This window comes from Phyllobates terribilis, unplaced genomic scaffold (genome assembly GCF_046119375.1).
Source record: "Phyllobates terribilis strain yellow unplaced genomic scaffold, ASM4611937v1 Scaffold_12__6_contigs__length_324123572, whole genome shotgun sequence".
In the NCBI taxonomy this organism is placed as follows: Eukaryota; Metazoa; Chordata; class Amphibia; order Anura; family Dendrobatidae; genus Phyllobates; species Phyllobates terribilis.
The window spans coordinates 12,748,445-12,769,194 of record NW_027362772.1 but is presented as its reverse complement, the minus strand read 5'-3'; the positions used below and the strand labels follow the sequence as shown (position 1 = coordinate 12,769,194).

The window sequence follows — 20,750 nt, the reverse complement described above, 5'->3', positions numbered from 1 at the left end:
CGGTGGCAGCAGAAGCGGTGTTGGCGGTCAGGCCGAGCTTTCCAGGTGGCCGAATGAGCAGACTGGGATCTTGCCAGAAGCCATGGGCCTCAAGGAAATGGCCGCCGAAATCCCAGTCTGCGTATACGCAGGCTCGGGTGGCCATTTCCCTGTAGACCATGACTTCTGGAAGAAAGGCCGGAAAAGCAGTGCACTTCGCTCTGCCTCACCGCCGACACCGGACCCACAGCATTTCACCGCTTCCGCCAGGTTCCTAAGGGAGGCACCCTGCTTCCTGCTATCCTGCCCCACCACCACCGCAACCATCCGCTGCTGGGGCATCCTCTTCTCCCAACCAGGGCCCTCTGCAATGCTACACTTCTGCCGGTTTCCTGAAGGACCATGCCTCCTACTCCACCGACTACTGTGGGTAAAATCCTGGAGGGTTTCCTAAGAGATGCTATAATAGAGTATCTGAAGAAGAATAACCTCATGACCCAATATCAACATGGGTTTACGAGGGACCGTTCCTGTCAAACTAATCTGATCAGTTTTTATGAGGAGGCAAGTTCTGGACTGGACCAAGGAAATGCAGTGGATGTTGTGTATATGGACTTTTCAAAAGCTTCTGATACTGTTCCACACAAAAGGTTGATACATAAAATGAGAACAATGGGGATAGGGGAAAATATATGTATGTGGGTTAAGAATTGGCTCAGTGATAGGAAACAAAGGGTGGTTATTAATGGAAAACACTCAGACTGGGTCTCAGTTAAAAGTGGGGTACCACAGGGGTCAGTATTGGGCCCCCTTCTTTTTAACATATTTATTAATGACCTTGTAGGGGGCATACAAAGTAATATTTCAATATTTGCAGATGACTCTGAACTCTGCTGGGTAGTCAATACAGAGGAGGACAATTTTATATTACAGGAGGATCTATGTAAACTAGAAGCTTGGGCTGATAAATAGCAAATGAGCTTTAATGGGGATAAATGTAAGGTAATGCACTTGGGCAGAGGAAATAAAATGTATAATTATATGCTTAATTGTAAAACACTGGGCAGAACTGTAACTGAAAAAGACCTGGGTGTATTGGTGGACGACAAGCTCACGTTTAGTGGCCAGTGTCAGGCAGCTGCTGCAAAGGCAAATAAAATAATGGGATGCATTAAAAGAGGCATAGATACTCATGAGGAGAACATAATTTTACCTCTATACAAGTCATTAGTGCGACCACACTTAGAATACTGTGTACAGTTCTGGTCTCCGGTGTATAAGAAAGACATAGCTGAACTAGAGCGGGTGCAGAGAAGAGCGACCAAGGTTATTAGAGGACTGGGGGGTCTGCAATACCAACACAGGTTATTAGAGGACTGGGGGTTCTGCAATACCAAGGCAGGTTATTACACTTGGGGTTATTTAGTGTGGAAAAAAGAAGGCTTAGGGGTGATCTTATTACTATGTACAAGTATATGAGGGGACAGTACAAAGACCTTTCTACTGATCTTTTTACTCTGAGGCCTGAGACGGGGACAAGGGGGCATCTTCTATGTCTGGAGGAAAGAAGGTTTAATCATAATCACAGACGCGGATTCTTTACTGTAAGAGCAGTGAGACTATGGACCTCTCTGCCGCATGATGTTGTAATGAGTGATTCACTACTAACATTTAAGAAGGGCCTGGATGCCTTTCTTGAAAAGTATAATATTACAGGTTATAAATACTAGATTCCTTGATAGGGCGTTGATCCAGGGAACTAGTCTGATTGTCGTATGGAGTCGGGAAGGAATTTTTTCCCCAATGTGGAGCTTAGTGTTGCCACATGGGGTTTTTTGCCTTCCTCTGGATCAACATGTTAGGCTATGGGTTGAACTAGATGGACTTAGTCTTCCTTCAACCTTAAAAACGTTGACTCTCAGGTAAGATACCTATTTGGACTATAAGGCTTTGTTCACACATCATGTTTTTATCAGCGTTTTTTATGCACATTTTCAGCTGCATTTTGCAATACCAGCTAAGTCTATGGGATTACAGAAATCTCATGCACACATCATGTTTTTTTTTTGTTCAGGATTTTGTGCTTTGCATGTTTTTTGCAAAATAGAGCATGTCACTTTTTTTTCCACCCAGTGGAAGTAATGGGTGCTGAAAAAACGCACCAAATATCCAAGTGTCACGTTTTCAGTGTTTTTTGTGCCTAAACCAGATTTTTTTTCTCACTCAACTTTATGTACATGCATAACAGAGACAAAAGGACAGTGAAAAAAGCGTTGAAAAAACACACACAGATGAGAGTAAATGAAGGTAAGGATAATGAGGGTGTGAAGATTATTATACCTGAAAGTGAAGTTATATAGGATGGGAAAAGAAGAATTCATGGTCTGATGGTTTTATTGCAGTAAACTAGTGGTTTTTATGGAGGTGTCAGTGCCTTGCTGAAGGTGACCCTAGAGAGATTTAATAATGGGGCAGCTAACAAATATATGTAAATTAATTAGTACTTAATAATCTTTAGTATAATGTAGTCTAAGGGGTAACATTTCTCCTTGTGGAGAGTGACTTACCGGCTCTGGCACGTCAAGGTAAGGAGGCTTATTCGCCATGCAATGCTCCTCTGGGAAATTTAATATGCAAATTGCCTCTTCAGAGAAAAAAAGGACTTGAACTCTACAGCGCCACCTATTGGAAGCAGCAATCCTACAAGTCACAAGCAACCCTTTAACGAGTCGCACAATATGACTTAGGATAAAAGCCAAATCACAATCTTAATTTGCAGACACGGTGTTTCGGGCTGGTGGCCCTCGTCAGTGCAAAGTATGAGAACTGATTTGGCTAGGTGAGAGGCTCTGGACTGAGGTCTAAGGGGTAACGTTTCTCGCTGTGAAGAGTGACATACCGGCTCTGGCACGTCAAGGTAAGGAGGCTTATTCGACGTACAATGCTCCGCTGGGAAATTTAATATGCAAATTGTCTCTTCAGAGAAAAAGAGGACTTGAACTCTATAGCGCCACCTATTGGAAGCACAGTATATATAGTATAATGTATAAACCTTACTATGAAATAGGGGGATAAAAATTAATTAAGAATATGTATTTAATTAAAAATATCAGTGACTTAATTTTGTCCACTTGGTTTCGGGGTGTTTAATCTATAAATCCAATAAATCTCTTTTCTATCTAGCAGTTGGATATGACTCTCAGCCTCGTGAGGAATGTGATTAATAGGAGTAATTTTTGAATATCTGTGGTCTTTATTATGTTCTATTGCACATTGCCAGGAGAGTCCGTGCTGCAAAAAAACATTTTTAATATTAGACCTGTGGTTGTTCAGTCTTTTGTGTAGGGTTTGAAACGTCCTCCCTGTATATTGTTTTTTAGAGGGCCATTCTATTAAATAGATGACAAAGCTAGATTGGCATGTCAGTAGGGTCTTAATCCGGAACCTTTCATTTGTATTCATAGACAAGAAGGTGTTGTGGGTGATAGATCTGCAGTAGAGACATCTAGCTGTGTTACACTTAAACACCCCATGGACGGGTTCTTTCAGGACCATCTCTTTATCATGTTTGTAGGGTTTCGTTCATATACGGCTGGGAGCTATAATATTTCTTATGGTCGGAGCCCTGCGGAATGTGATTCCTGGGTTTCTTGGTAAATCGGGGCCCAGAATAGGACCCTCTAGTTTTATGTGCCAATGTTGCCTTAGAATATCACAGATCTCATCATTTGCAAAGCTAAAAAATAAATTCAATTCGTTCTAGTTTTTTGGGGGAATGGTTTTATTCGCCAATAGCACATTTTGAGTAAAGTTTTTGTGACATTATACGCTTTTTTTTATTTGTTTTTTGGGTAATCTTGCTCCACAAACCTGTCACGTAGGACATTAGCTTGGGATATCAAATCAGAATCAAACGTTCAGTTCTTTTTTATTCTCTTAAATTGGTTGATGGGGATAATTTTTAACCACCTGTGATGATGGCTACTTTTGTAGTGAATGTAGCTATTTGAGTCTACTTTTTTTTTAAAAAAAAGATTTTTGTATGAATTTGCTGATTCGTTTGGAAGATAGTAATATGCAAAAAATCTATAGTATTTGTGTTGAAATTGGAGGAGAGATAAATGCCCCAGTTGTTTTTATTCAGCTCCTAAATTAATTTTATCATATTGTCAGATGTGTTGTTCCAAATAAAAAACATCATCAATAAAACGTGTGTAAACCACAATGTTTTCTGCTAGAGGATTTTGGTATATAAAAACTTTTCCAAATAGACCCATAAAAAGGAGGCATGAGAGAGGGTCAGGGAGCTTCCATACTGGATCCAAGCTGAGGTTACAATATTTTACTGAGAGGTGAGCACAGCCATATATTGTAATGAAACAAAGGGTTTGAAGTTGGCACTCCAGCAGCTAAAACTAGAATATTTATTGGATCATATTAAAATGGGTAAAAGAGTTAAAAAGCGGTCTAACACGTTTCTGGTGCCATAGTAGCGCCCTTAGTCATAGCATATGATATGGATACGCTATGACCAAGGGCGCTATTATCGCGCCAGACCGTTTTTTAATTCTTTTTCCCATTTTAATATCATCCAATAAATATTCTAGTTTTACCTGCTGGAGTGCCGACTTCAGTCCCTTTGTTTCGTTACAAGACCCATAAAAAAGTTTGCATAGTTTGGTGTTACCCTCGATCCCATTGCAGTCCCCTGCTTCTGGTGATAAAATTTCCCCAGGAAAGTAAAATAATTCTATAAAATGAAGGATAGCCCCTGTATGATAAAATCTTTTTGACTTAAAGGGAGTCTGGGGTCAGAAAAAAAACTAAATTCTTAAAACGAGGAAGACCAATGTCGTAATCAATGTTGGAATATAATGCTAACACATCCATGGTTAAAAAAACATAAGAATTTTTCCATTCCATATTTCGAAGTAAATTTATCAATTGCGTGGAATCCCTGATGTAGCTGTGTAAATTGCAGACGTGTGATTTCATGATTTTATGTATGTAAGCAGATAAATTACTCATGAGTGACCCGATACCTGAGATAATTGGTCGATCAGGTGGGTTCTTAAGATGTTTTTGGATTTTGGGAAGATGATAATAAAATGGGATCGTTGGAAATCTGTTCAGCAAGGGTTTTTTTGTTTAGTATATTCATAGTTACTGCATTCTCTATTAATGCATTATATTCGTTAGTAAGTTTAGGGAAAGGATCAGTTTAGATCACATGGTAATATACAGGATCGGATAAAATTCTATTCACCTCCTGGCAGTAATCAATGGTGTTTTGCATTAAGATCCCCCCAAACTTATCAGCCGATCTGATAATAATATCATTATTATTATTTAGAAGGTTATACAGGGCTTTCCTCTCTTTTGTGGTCAGATTTTTTGTCTTGGTCTTCAAGGTTCGGGAGGTCTTAAATTTGTAGAGTACCAAATCACTAAACATACTGATATATATTGCCCTTTACTTTCAGTAGGGTAAAAGGAGGATTTTGCATCAAGATCCACATATAGATAATTATCAGATGTGTCTCCTTGTGCCGTTAGAGGTGCTTCATTTTTATTCATAAGAAAAGATCTCTTTAATGTTATGTTCCTAATAAATGATTGAAAATCGGAGAATAAATCAAAATCCTTCGTTTCATTGGTTAGACAAAAAGAAAGTCCATGGAGAGAGCAAGAGGTCTCATCCTTGGATAATAAGTAGTTGGATAAATTAAAGATATTTACTGATTTTGCGTGTTCCCTTAATTCGGGATCACAGTTTTTCCTTTATTTGCTGTGATTTTTCAGCTCTATATCCTCTGTGGAATTTTTTCTTTTTCATGGTTTTGGTGGATGAAAGTATTATTAGTTTTTTCTTGGGAGATAGAGCTCTGGGCAAAAAAGGAACAGTAGCCTCCTTATTTTTCCCTGTATTGTCAAGTTATAATGGTTTCTTCCACTCGAGCTTCATCTTCATGAAGGGTTTCATCATATACAGAAAATTCAAGTAAAGTGCGTAGAAATGTGATTCACTGTCAAGATTATCCCTAGGTATAAGTAGGAGAAGGTCTTTGAAATTTTTTCGATTTTCTCGTTTCCTCATTGATTTTCTCAGTTTGTTTTTTTTAATCATTTCCAAATGCTTTTTTTGCATCAAGAAAAGAAATGCAATCTGCTGTGGGATTTATCTTGTTTAGGATTTTCAGAACTTTTACACAGGATATCAGATATTTTGATACCTGGCGTAGGGTCAGTTTCCTCCTCTTTTTGTCTCTCACTGTTTAAATTACTCTTTTTATTTTTATTCATATTTTCATCCTCTTTTTGTTTCACATTAGTAGAGTCATTTTTGTTTATTTTTTTTCAGAGGGATTATTTTTAAAAACATTATCTTTCTTTTTAAAACTGCTATTGACAAAACTCTGGAATTAGTGGAATAGGTTCTGGGTCTAGTCTTAGAGACAAGGGTTTGATCATTTTTTTCCCTTTTCTTTCCATTTTTGTAGTCACAGCGGTCTCGATGCGGTTTCTTTGATTTTCTAATTACTGTATGTGTCATGTTCCATTTTCAAAATAGAAGTAGTTACCAACGAATTTAGATTCCTATGCTCAGGATGTGTCTCGAAACTTATCAATTCTTTGGCTAACTCATATACACTGGCGTGAAAAAGTGTTTGCCCCCTTCCTGATTTCTTAAGGTACCGTCACACTTATCGACGCTACAGCGATCCCGACAACAATACGACCTGGCAGGGATCGTTGCTGCGTCGCTGTGTGGTCACTGGTGAGATGTCAAACAGTCAGATCTTCCCAACGACGCAGCAACGATACGGCGACCTGTATAACGATGCAACGCAAATGCACGCCTATGTGTCTCAGTTCTGAGTCGCCAACGAGGTCGTTGGTAAGGTGTCAAACACACCGATGCATGCAACCCAGCGGGACCTCAACGATCAAAAAAATGGTCCAGGCCATTTCGACAAGACCAGCGATCTCACAACAGGGGCCTGGTCGCTGCTATGTGTCAAACGTAGCAGGATCGTTTCTGAGGTCGCTGTTGCGTCACAAAACTTGTGACTCAGCAGTGATCTCGCTAGCGATCTCGCTTAGTTTGATGGGGGCTTTATTCTTTTGCATGTTTGTCACACTTAAATGTTTCAGACCAGATCACAAAACAAATTTATATATTAGACAAAGATAACACAAGTATGATGAAACAGCTTCTAATCTTAAACAGCCTGACGTTTAGATTTGTTAAGCCAAGAGAAATACACTATTATCTTTGTGTTGACTTGTGAATGTATGTGTTTATTTGGCTGGTCAAGAACAGTGACTCCGGGTGAAACCATGAAGTTTGTTACTATGCTAATTGCATATTGTACTAAAGCCAGCTAGATGTTGATTTAAAGAGTCCTCCTGCTATACCAACTATGTAAATTGATTATTTTCACAAACAATGAGACCTGAGTCCTGTGGAATAATATCATCCCTAACCCTTGACCTGTGGATGTTTACTTCAAAGGGCAATTGTAACTATTTTAAGGTACATTCCTCTGTAGCAGTCAGAATTGAAAGAGAGAATCAAAGATCAGACAGTCTCTTCAGGACATCAGCTTGGTAGCATGGCTTTACCCAGAGAGACACTGATTTGGCTTATATATGATTCCGGCCTAAGGGTACATGGCCCTGACTGGAAGGATACAGATTTGCTCCATTGACCATCAGAGAACCCATGGAGACATTCGGAGAAGCCAGGCTACCTCCTTTGTGGGGGGGGGGGGGCACCAAAAGCGAAGGGCCACTGGTTGAGGTAGTTGGCCTGGAATTTCCAAAGTCACAGCTGTTCTATTCCCAGGCAGGCCAGCGGAAGGGTGAGACTGTGTAATGTTGTACCATCTTGGGTATTAGCTGGGACTGTTCTATGTGTTTATTGTCTGCTTTGTGGTTCAATAAAGTATTGCCACACTGTTTTACCCTCACCCTGTGTTGTCTGAGTAGTGTTCTGTCCAGGGGAGATCCCGGGTCTTCACAAGAAGTAAACACAAAATGCAGTTTTTAAATTAAGGTCTTTATTATTAAGGGATTAAGAAATCCAAACCTACAGGGCCCTGTGTGAAAAAGTGATTGCCCCCTAAGCCTAATAACTGGTTGGGCCACCCTTAGCAGCAACAACTGCTATCAAGCATTTGCAATAACTGGCAATGAGTCTTTTACAATGCTCTGGAGGAATTTTGTCCCACTCATCTTTGGAGAATTGTTGTAATTCTGCCACATTGGAAGGTTTCCGAGCAGGAACCACCTTTTTAAGGTAATGCCATAACATCTCAATCGGTTTAAGGTCAGGATTTTTGACTCTCCCACTCCAAAGTCTTAATTTTGTTTTTCATAGGCCATTCAGACGTGGACTTGCTGGTGTGTTTTGGATCATTGTTCTGCTGCATAACCCAAGTGCGCTTCAGCTTGATGTCATGAACAGATGGCCTGACATTCTCCTTGCAGCATGATGTCTAGCTTTTGAGGATCTTTTGGTCTACTTCACTTTGTCAGGCAAGTCCTATTTAAGTGATTTCTTGATTAAGAACAGGTGAGGCAGAAATCATACCTGTGTCCAGGGAAATTGAACTCATCATCCCAAAGATTTGATAAACTACAGTTAATTTATCTTTAAGGGGGGGATGGGGCAAACACTTTTTCACACAGGGCTCTGTAGGTCTGGATTTCTTTTTCCCTTAATAATAAAGACCTTCATTTAAAAACTGAATTTTGTGTTTACTTGTGTTATTTTTGTCTAATATTTAAATTTGTTTTGCGATCTGAAACATTTAAGTGACAAACGTGCAAAAGAATAAGAAATTAAGAAGGAGGCAAACACTTTTTCACACCACTGTTCCTTAGCTACCGTAATATCACATAATTTAGACCTTTTCTTATATAAACATAGCAGCATGTTGTTCATACACTCCTTCAGGGTACCATCCTATTGTGCAGAGTATTCCAGGTCATCAGGAAAGGGAGATGAATGCACTAACCTGAGACCTCTCGGACATAGTTTTTCTTCAATGTAGATGGGGAGGAATCTCGTGCCCTCCAGTTTGTGAAAAAGCTTCCTCAGTTGGATGGTGTCATCCTCAGAAAACATGTCCTCCATAGCAGGAGTATCGATGTCTGGGTCTTCTGCATATCCAATTGTCTGTTGAATTATTCATTCCCGTGAAGACAGTCTGTTCTGAAAGTAATCTATATTTTTTTTTTTAAATTCGTTTATTAACAAAGACATTTTACATTGAGAATAATGCATATTCAACTAATAGATATTATAGATTTTTACATTAATAAAGCAGAATATTCATAGAAATGAATTATTTACATATTTTTCCAATTACACAACCATATATTGTACACAAGGTTTATAAAGTCAATAAACTTATTGCTTCACTTTTGTGTACGTGTGATTAATTATTACCCAGAATGACATGTCTAACCAAACAAATGTTCTCTAAAACTACAAAAAAAGAACTACTTTGTTGCCAAAATTATCATATTACAGAAATTTAGAAAGATAATTAAAGTTGCTGTGTTTATGGTATTACGAAAATTAAATATGAGTCACTATACCTTTTTGTTTTATTCGTCATTATATCTCGAATCGTTATCTATGTGACGGGACAATAAGATGGGACGAATTTCATAGATCCCAGATCTTATTAAATTTCTCCAAACATCCTCTATTCTGATAAACTGTTCGTTCATATGGTATGACTGAATTGACTAGTTCAATCCAGGATCTAAGAGATGGGTGGGAATTACTCATCCAGTGTAGAGCTAGTAATTTCCTGGCTAAGAGGGTTTCCCTTAGGAAAATTTTAGTATGATGTCCCAACCACTCTTCCTCCAAAACACCAAATAAGCAAATTAATAGGTCATGGGGAACTGGAATAGATATTAGGGAAAATAGTAGTGAAGTAACCTTATTCCAAAAAGAAAGAATAGTTCGGCATTTCCACACCATGTGTATAAAGTCAGCATCAGGTGCAGGACATCTCAAACATTGCGAGGTCTGGGATCGCCCCATCCTAAATAACCTCAATGGGGTTATGATTGATGTAAAATGTACAATTGGATCATTTTGTTATTAGCAGACGGAGAAACTTTGGTTGAAGACTCCAAAATCTCTTCCCAGTCCTCACCCTGAATACTTCCATTTTCCTTTTATCCCCAGGGGAGTAGATTCAACACCTATGGATAACATACACTTCTCAGAAAAATAAAGGGAACGTGCAAATAACACATCCTAGATGTGAATGAATGAAATTTTCTCATTGAATACTTTATTCTGTACAAAGTTGAATGTACTGACAGCAAAATCACACAAAAATCATCAATGGAAATCAAATTAATTAACCAATGGAGGCCTGGATTTGGAGTCACCCCCAAAATTAAAGTGGAAAAACACACTACAGGCTGATCCAACTTTGATGTAATGTCCTTAAAACAAGTCAAAATGAGGCTCAGTATTGTGTGTGGCCTCCACGTGCCTGTATGACCTCCCTACAATGCCTGGGCATGCTCCTGATGAGGCTGAGTATTGTGTGTGGCCTCCACGTGCCTGTATGACCTCCCTACAATGCCTGTGCAGGCTCCTGATGAGGTTGCGGATGGTCTCCTGTGGGATCTCCTCCCAGACCTGGACTAAAGCATCCGCCAACTCCTGGACAGTCTGTGGTGCAACGTGACGTTGGTGGATGGAGCGAGACATGATGTCCCAGATGTGCTCAATCGGATTCAGGTCTGGGGAACGGGCGAGCCAGTCCATAGCTTCAATGCCTTCATCTTGCAGGAACTGCTGACACACTCCAGCCACATGAGGTCTGGCATTGTCCTGCACTAGGAGGAACCCAGGGCCAACTGCACCAGCATATGGTCTCACAAGGGGTCTGAGGATCTCATCTCGGTACCTAATGGCAGTCAGGCTACCTCTGGCGAGCACATGGAGGGCTGTGCGGCCCTCCAAAGAAATGCCACCCAACACTATTACTGACCCACTGCCAAACCGGTCATGCTGAAGGATGTTGCAGGCAGCAGATCGCTCTCCACTGCATCTCCAGACTCTGTCACGTCTGTCACATGTGCTCAGTGTGAACCTGCTTTCATCTGTGAAGAGCACAGGGCACCAGTGGTGACTTTGCCAATCCTGGTGTTCTGTGGCAAATGCCAAGCATCTTGCACTGTGTTGGGCTGTGAGCACAACCCCCATCTGTGGACATCAGGCCCTCATACCACCCTCATGAAGTCGGTTTCTAACCGTTTGTGCAGACACATGCACATTTGTGGCCTGCTGGAGGTCATTTTGCAGGGCTCTAGCTGTGCTCCTCCTGTTCCTCCGGAGGTAGCAGTCCTGCTCCTCCTGATCCTCCGGAGGTAGCAGTCCTGCTGCTGGGTTGTTGCCCTCCTACGGCCCCCTCCACGTCTCCTGGTGTACTGGCCTGTCTCCTGGTAGCGCCTCCAGCCTCTGGAAACGACACTGACAGATACAACAAACCTTTTTGCCACAGCTCGCATTGATGTGCCATCCTGGATGAGCTGCACTACCTGAGCAACTTCTGTGGGTTGTAGAGTCCGTCTCATGCTACCACGAGTGTGAAAGCACAACCAACATTCAAAAGTGACCAAAACATCAGCCTGAAAGCATTGGTACTGAGATGTGGTCTGTGGTCCCCACCTGCAGAACCACTCCTTTATTGAGGGTGTCTTGATAATTGCCAATAATTTCCATCTATTGTCTATTCCATTTGCACACCAGCATGTGAAATTGATTGTCAATCAGTGTTGCTTCCTAAGTGGACAGTTTGATTTCACAGAAGTATGATTTACTTGGAGTTACATTGTGTTTTTTAAGTGTTCCCTTTATTTTTTTGAGCAGTGTATATGTGTATAAAGTGGAAATGAGGCCCTGAGGGCTTTGTGATTTGAGTATCCCTATTAAAGGGAAAGATGATATTAACTTGATGGTGCCCATATTTTGTAAGAGAGATTGAGTTAGGTATCGAATAAACTGGGACCTAGGAATTCCATATTTGTTTTGTAATTGTTCAAAGGACATTAGGACGTTTTGTTCGTATATGTCTTTTAATAAAAACATATTATGTGATATCCAAAACTGAGTGGATGGGTGGTTTAACAGAATTGGGAAATATGTGTTGTACCATAGTGGCATCTCAGTTATAACGTTATTGAAATGAAGCACCTTTTTAGTCTGCCTCCAGATCAATTGCGCCAGTTTAAGAAGTGGTAATAATCTAGGGACATTAGGCTTATCCATTTCTAGAAAACCCAAAAGTCAGTCCAGTCCAGCAGCGTGGGCCAAGTGACTTTCTGAATTAGGCAAGTATTAGGCATCCATTTACTCATTGTCTTGCTAGATAATATAGTGCTGCTCCTCCCATTTGTTTAGATCTACGTAGAGTGGATAGTTTAAGCTTAGGTCTAGCACTTCCCCATATAAAGGAAGAGACCAGTGAGTTAAGGGTTGAAAAAAAGGATTTAGGAATTGCCTGCACTGTGTTGAAGAAAATAACTAAGCTTTGGAAGTAGAATCATCTTGATTAGGTTTATACGACCAGATATAGATAGTGGTAATTTACTCCATAGGGCAAATTTAAGTTTAATGTATTCTAGTAATGGAAAAATATTTAATTGTAGGTCATACTTACTCTGTTTGGATATATTTATTTCCAAGTACTTAAAGCTAGATACAATGGATAATATTTCCAGGTGATCTGTCGGCCCATGAGAAAGAGGCATCAGTGCAGACTTTTCCCAGTTTATATATAGTCGTGAGTAGTGTCTTGAAGACATTTATAGTCACAATCACTTCGGGTAATGTTTCTTCTACTTTATCCATGAAAATCACCATGTCATCGGCATAAAAGCCAATAGTATCTAAATGGTCTGCTATGCCTTTAATGGTTGGGGTGGAACGTATCCGTATCGCCAGTGCTTCAATAGCAAGGGCAAAGAGGGCTGGGTATAGAGGACACCCTTGACGTGTTCCCCTCGCCAGGAAGAACGCCTCAGATGTAGAATTATTGATTATTATTCGGGTTTTAGGGTTTCTATATATTATGCGTATCCACTTTTGAAATCTAGGACCAAACTCGTATCTCTGGAGGCAAGCAAATAAGAAGGACCATTCCAGCGAGTCAAAAGCTTTAGCCGTGTCTAATGAGGCTACAGCCCATTCATTATCAGGTACCATGGAACTGTATTGTACAACCAATTGAACTCTTCTAATATTTATGGACGTACTCTTTCCGGGCATAAAGCCAGTGTGGTCTGGATGTAGTATTTCCAAGATTATTGAGTTTAGCCCAGTGGCTAGAATCTTAGTGAAAAATTTTTTTAATTTACCTTCACTAGTGATATGGGACGATAGGACCCACATTCCAATGGATCTTTTCCTTCTTTTTTAAGAACTATTACATTTGCTTCATAGAAGGAGTTTGGGAGACAATCTCCCTCATACAGTAGGTTTGTTGGAATACTTCTAGAAGAAGAGGAGCCAGCACATCTCGATATCTTCAATATATTTCTATGGGAAAACCATCCAGTCCCGGCGCCTTACCCAATATAATGGCCCTGTCTATCTCTTCCAGACTGAAATCCGCATTTAGAAAGGATTGTTGAGAGGGACTTAATGTAGGAAATGTTATATCCGATAAATATTTAAGGCATTCTGAAGTATCAGATCTATATAATGTTTTGTAATACTCATAGAATCATTTAAGTACTGTTAGAACCCTCCTGTTTGTTTTTTCCATCTTGTGTTTTGCGGTCACATGACCATCTGCCTTTATATTCCAGCTCCTCCCTTTTGGCTGTGCTGGACTTCAGTGTTTGACTGTTTCTCTAGCCAGGTGCTTCGGTGCCTTTCTCTGTCAGTTCGCTTGGTCCTTCTGAGACCTCTAGTACCTTTTTGTCAGTTTGTCTTTTTGTGTTCTGCAACAACTTCTCTGTTTAGGATGTGTCCCATTTTTGTCCCAGTCCTTAGTTCTTTTAGGGACCCCTCCCCTTATGCTATAGGTCTCCGTTCAGACCAGCCGAGGACTAAGGCGGGTCTGTTTGCTAGGAACAGTCAGCCCGCTACATCGTAGGGATTCAGCTTACTGTAGGGACAGCTTTCCCCTATCTTTCCTTAGTACTTGTCGCAGATCATAACAAGTACATCATCAATTGAAGTGGCTAAAGGGCCATTTGGTTTTTGAGTTTGAAGGATAGTATTTGATGTATTGTGCTGACGGACCATAAATGCTAGTAATTTACTGGATTGGTTCCCTAGTTCAAAGTATGATTGACGGGTAAAAAATAATTTACGTTTGGATATTGTATCTTAATATTGTGTGTGTAATCTATGGGAGCTTAACCATTCAATTCTATTTTCATTTATCTGATTAGAAATGTAAGCTTTTTCCGATTCTCTCAAATTTTCTTCCATTTCCTCGTCCTCTTTTGATGTTACTCGTTTGATATATGATATTGTAGAGGACAGACAGCCTCTCATGTATGCTTTTAGTGTATCCCAGAATAGATTGGTGTTTCGGGGTTCAGGGTGGGTCGAAATAAAACAGTCCAATTGGTCTATCGTTCTGTCGTTAGGGCCTATCAATTTCAGCCAGAATGGATTTAGTTTCCAAAAAGAGTTATTACCAGTCCAACCGGACCTAATGTTAATTGTTACTGGGCTGTGGTCTGAAATACTTCTGTTCCCATGCTTTACCTCTCCCACCCAAACTGCCAAGTTACTGGATCCAAATATATATTCCAGACGAGAGAGTGTGCCTAGTGGATGAATGGCAGGTATATTCTTTCACATCAGTATGGCGTAGTTTCCATAAATCCAAACAGCCATTGCCCTCCATAAACATTTATAACTGAGAAGGAGAGGAGACCATGCGAGAGACTCCATCCTCCACTCTAAATCTATCCAGATCATTATCCATTACTAAATTGAAATCCCCATACACAGAACATGTGCATTTGGATAGTTCAGAGCAAAGCTCACCGCCTTTTTGAGAGTTGTCATATTAGCTGGAGGGGGGGTTATATGTACATATTATAGCATAATCTCTAGAATCTCTTCTCCAGTTCTTTTTTACCTCTTTAGATTCCTTTTTTTCTGTTTTCTTTTATGCCAATACTATTTCCCTATTTCAGTATTATTTTCAGATTTATTCTTTCAGATTGCTCTAGAACAGGGGTCGGGAACCTATGGCTCGCGAGAACAGATGTGGCTCTTTTGAAGGCTTCATCTGGCTTCCAGACGAGTGACCTCTCTACCTGCCACTGACAGCTTAAAATGGGGCCATCGCTTCTGATCCGCACCACAGGAAGCCGTCACCCGGAATATAAGGCGCCCTCCCTCCTGACAGCTAGAGCGGAGCTTGAGCGAGCGGAACTCAGTTGCTGCTACGTTGGGGTGAGTCATCATTAAGCGCAGACCGGAGGTGAGCTCACCAGCAGGTATAGGGAGTTACCACGCTGTCAGCCATCGTTCTCCTCACCCCAGCGTAGCAGCAACTGAGAATTTGCCTTTGTGGAGAGAGCAGGTGCGTATTGTACTTTAAAAGTGTTGGTCTTGCATAAAATGCAGACCTTTACTTGTATTTAGTTTTAAAAATATTGTATGGCTCTCGCGGAATTACATTTTAAAATATGTAGCGTTCATGGCTCGCTCAGCCAAAATGGTTCCTGATCCCTGCTCTAGAATGTTTTAGACTTATTGTGTCCCTATGATTATGTGGCACAGTGGGACATCTATCTCTTTTTATCCATTATTTATTAATTTTCCTCCTCCCTTTTCTTCTCATCTACATATAAGGGAATATCATATTGGTTGATACTGAAACAAACCATCAATATCCTGAGACATCTGTGGAAATCCATGTTGGAGGACCGCCATCATCCCCTGATTCTGCCGTTTAATATTTACCTAAGAAAATATTGTTTTGTGCTTAATTTACTTCGCTTTTTCCATTAAGGATATTAGTACTGATTAGTTGCCCATTATTCCCTAGGAGCATATTACTATTGACTCATATAGACATTAATGTATATATTGCATTTTGTATTGAGATTTATTTGATTATTGTTTTGTATATTTGATTACTGTTCTGTATATTGATTTTGATTTTTGTATATACACAGATACCTTTAGAAAGGCCATTATAGGCCGAAATGTTAATTTACGTATCTGCTTCCACTTGAGTCTGGCTTATTTTTTCAATTTCTTGAATAAAATATTTGAATCAGATCACTTTTTGAGTGCCGAAGTTACTATAAACTATTGTAGCCTAGACTCAGCCAAAGCGATTCGGTCAGGGTCATCATAGATGAGAGCCAGAGCCCCAAAAATAATCCTGTGGTAAAGATAATGCCCAGGACTGAGGATCTCCCTGCAACAGTGAGATAACAATTCCTACTCGTTGCTCCTCACTTCCGGAGAAGTAAGGACGAAGTTTAAAATACAGTTTGCAGGCCTCCTTGGATACAAAAAACTTGTCCCTACCTCCTGAAAACCTGTCCGGGAGGGAAACCTTGGGTTCAGGCTGGGCAGGCCTACCTGCAGAGACACCCACATTAGCGACCTGTAGCTGCTGATGCTGCTGCTGAACCTCACAGCGAAGGTCATTCACCTCCAGAGACAGACAGCGCAGCTGTTCTGCGAGCTCTGTAACTGAACCCATACCAAGGAGAAAGAAGAAAAAAAAAACACTCCCGAAATAAAACCACACAATTAAACCCAAGTGTCTTTTTTTTTTTTTTTTCTAAATGCCGGTGATAATGTCACAGAAGGTGTGGGAAAGACTAAGTGCAACACTAAGGGATAAGGGGAAGGAAGCCCAGACACTACGGAAAGGGGAAGTGGAGACCTCCTAGGCTGATCTGATATCACTCTGCCTCCTCTATCGTCCCTATATTGGTTCTTCACCAATCGCCGCACAGGAACCTAAAACCCTGTATTTCCCTAGTGCTAGGCCCTGGCTAGGGAAGGGGGGGATGAGCGCTAGTCAGTCCCCTCTAACAACTAAAGACAACAAGGTAGACACGGGGGAAAGTAACTTAGATTGAGCCAACCTCAGAGAGATTGCACTCACGTTCTCTTAGCACCAGAGAGGAAGTAAGAACTGTACTTGTTCCAAGCTTTCACTAGGAAACATGTGAATATCACCGGTGCTGCCCAAAAGCAGACTGAAAGTATTTAAACACCCAGGCCAGTGTGTTAATTAGAGCAGGAGGGAGGTGGCCGCTGGGTCCTAGAGTGAGACAGCTTCTAAGAAGGTGTCTGTAATGCCAAACGTAGAGATCTCCTGCAACCACCTGCAGGGCGACTGTCTGTCACTTCTGACACACCCGTGACAAATGTACATACCCACTTTTTTCTGTGAAAGAACAGCTTCTATCCCAATAGGGGAAGCTTCTACCTCGACAAAGAAAGGCAGATCGACCTCTTGTTGGCTCAGAACAGAAGCCCTAGACAAAGCTGTTTTGAGAGGAGAAAAAGCATTTACCGCCTCGACTGACCAACAAGAAAAATCTGGAGAAGGCTTGAGAAGGCAGATTACTTACTGACTGCTTCACTGACTCAGCTAGCCTAGGGGATAAAGCAGTGTCAAGTAAGGTGGACAACAGAAGACATGGGAAGAGAAATCAGCAATGGGAGAGGTGTGGTGGAAGAGGTGGGGGAGGCTGACCTGTGGGAGGAGAGGGGGAGATGAATCAATAAAGTCATCAGTAAGTTCCTTGTCTTCTCTGTCAAATTATTTTATTTTTTTTATTGGGTAGGATATACATTACTCAAGGATACATCACAAAAGGATATAGTATACTAATTGCCTAAAGAAAATAGGGGAAAAAGAAGAGGGGGAAGAATAAAGAATCATAAAGTACATAAGTACACTTCCTCTGCTGTCTGTTTATCTTGTCTTTGGACGCAGCTAAGGCTTTTGACAGTGTAGAATGGCAATATTTGTGAGCTACGTTGCCGCAGATGGGCTTCAGTGACAAATTTATATGATGGGTGCAATTGCTTTATTCAGACCCAAATGTCAAAATAAGAGCGAATGACTCTATGGCTAATCAATTTTTGTTGCACAGAGGTAGAAGACAAGGGTGCCTCTGTCTCTCTTATTGTTTGCAATAGCAATTGAACCTCTTGCGGCAGGAATTAGTAAAACATTTGAGATAAATTAATTTAAATATAGGAACAAGGAAGAGAAGGTGGCATTGTATGCCAATGATTTACTCTTACTCCTAGGGGATGCTTGGAGGTCTCTGGAGAGCACGATGGCGACTATCTCTAGATGACTTATTTACAAAGTTACATAGGTTGAAAAAAGACCTAAGTCCATGAAGTTCCACCTTTCTTCACCAATTGTACATTTTGTCACTAATTTAACTATAACCTACAATATTATTTGTACTGAGGATATCATACAGCCCTTTTTTAAAAGCTGTTATAGTGTCTATTGCTACCTCTTGGGGTAGGGAATGCAACAGCCCAACTGCTCTAACTGTAAAGAACCCTTTCCGATTTAGCTGCCGTAATTGCCTTTCTTCCACCCGTAATGAGTGCCACCTGGTCCTTAGTATGGTCTTAGGAAGGAATAAGTCATGTGCTAGTCCTTTGTACTGACCACACATGTATTTATACATGTAAATGAGATCCCCCTATGAGGCGTATTTTTTCTAAGCTAAACAAGCCCCACTTTTGCAACCTCTCATCATATGAGAGGCCTCCATCCCTTGTAATAATCTAGTTGTCGGCTTTTGAACTGACTCTAACTTCTGAATATCCTTTTTAAAATGTGGAGCCCAAAACTGGATCCCATATTCCAGATGTGGCGTCACCAGTGATTTATAAAGGTGCAATAGTACGTCAGGATTGCGGGATTTTATCTCTCTTTTTTTTATAAATCCTAAAATCGTGTTTGCTTGTTTGAGTGCTTCTCATGTTCTGTAGTCCCAAGTATATTCCCATTTAATTATATGCAGCAATAGGTTTACTCCGTCCTAGGTGCATTAATCTACATTTATCTACATTAACCCCTTTACAGCCCAGGGCATACTAATAAGTACCTGTGCCCTGGGCTTTAAGAGCCAGGTACGTATTAATACGCCCTGGCGATTGCGCCTGCACACAGGCTGTGCGGGTGCGATCGCTGCTGGGTGTCAGCTGATTGTCACAGCTGACACCTGGTGCTATGTGCTGGGAGCAGTCCCGCACCGCTCCCGGCACATTAACCCCCGGAATGCTGCGATCAAAGTCAATCGCAGCTTTCCTGAGGTAAGCGCCGATATTCACCTCTTCCCCGGCGTCCGGCGCTGTCTGAGGCCTGGTCCCGTGGTTGTCATGGTGACCCGGATGTAGTCATGACAATATTCGGGTCACCAGACAGCCAGAAGATACTTTGATCATGCGCAGTGCACAATCAAAGTATCTTCTGCCTCTACAGCGCTGATAGCCTGTATAGCACAGGGATGGTGCTCCATCTCTATGCTATACAGGCGATCAGAGTAAAAAAAAAGTGAAAGTCCCATAGTGGGACAAAGTATAAAAGTAAAAAAAGTGTTAGAAAATTCAAAACAAAAATTGTAAAAATATTAAAAAAAATACAAAAAATAATCCCCAAAAAATAAAAATATAATGTACCCATCAATAAATATTATTATGAAAAACAAAACAAAGTACTAATATTTGGTATCGCTGGATCCGGAACAACCTGAATTATAAAACTGTCCCACTAGTTAACCCCTCTAGTGAACATGGTAAAAAAATAAATTAAACACGAAGCAAATAACAATGCTTTATCATCATACCGCCAAACAAAATATGGAATAAAACGCCATACAGCTCCATCAGCCGAAAAATAAAAAAGTTACAGTTCTCAGAATAAAGCGATGCAAAAAATATTATTTTTTCTATAAAATAGCTTTTATTGTGTAAAAGCGTCTAAACTTAGAAAAACTATATAAATGTGGTACCGGTGTAACCCGAAGAATAAAGCTACCTTATCAATTTTACCACACGTGGAACGTCATAAAAATTTCAATTTAAAAGCTTTTGTTTATTCTGCCTCCCAAAAATCAGAATAGAAAGCGATCAAAAAATGTCACGTGCCTGAAACGGTACCAATAAAAACGTCAACTTGTCCCGCAAAAAACAAGCTGTCATATGACTCGGTCGGCCGAAATATGGAAAAATTATAGCTCTCAAAATATGGCTATGCAAAAACTAGTCATTGCAAAAAAAAACGTCTTTTAGTGTGTGACAGCTGTCAACAATAAAAACCCGCTATAAATCTGGTATCGCTGTAATTGCACCGCCCCGAAGAATAAAGTTGTGTAATCACTTATACCGCACGAGGAACGGCATGAAAAATAAACTATAGGGTTAGGATTAGGGCTGTGCTAGGGTTAGGGTTATGCTAGGGTTAAGGTTGTGCTAGGGTTAGGGTTATGCTAGGGTTAGGGTTGTGCTAGGGTTAGGGTTGTGCTACGGTTATGCTAGGGTTGTGCTAGGGCTAGGGTTGTGCTAAGGCTAGGGTTGTGCAAGGGCTAGGGTTGTGCTAGGGTTAGGGTTGTGCTAGGGTTGGGGTTGTGCTAGGGTTAGGGTTTTGCTAGGTTTGGGGTTGTGCTAGGGTTGGGGTTGTGCAAGGGTTGGGGTTGTGCTAGGGTTTGGGTTGTGCTAGGGTTAGGGTTGTGCTAGGGTTGGGGATGTGTTA

The 20,750-nt window shown here is 40.8% G+C and overlaps 1 protein-coding gene across 5 annotated transcripts in view; it reads left to right on the top strand.

Moving 5' to 3' along the window:
• LOC141171905 (uncharacterized) overlaps positions 1–20,750 on the top strand; it is a 108,856-nt gene that overhangs the window by 33,474 nt on the left and 54,632 nt on the right. The window lies entirely within an intron of this gene.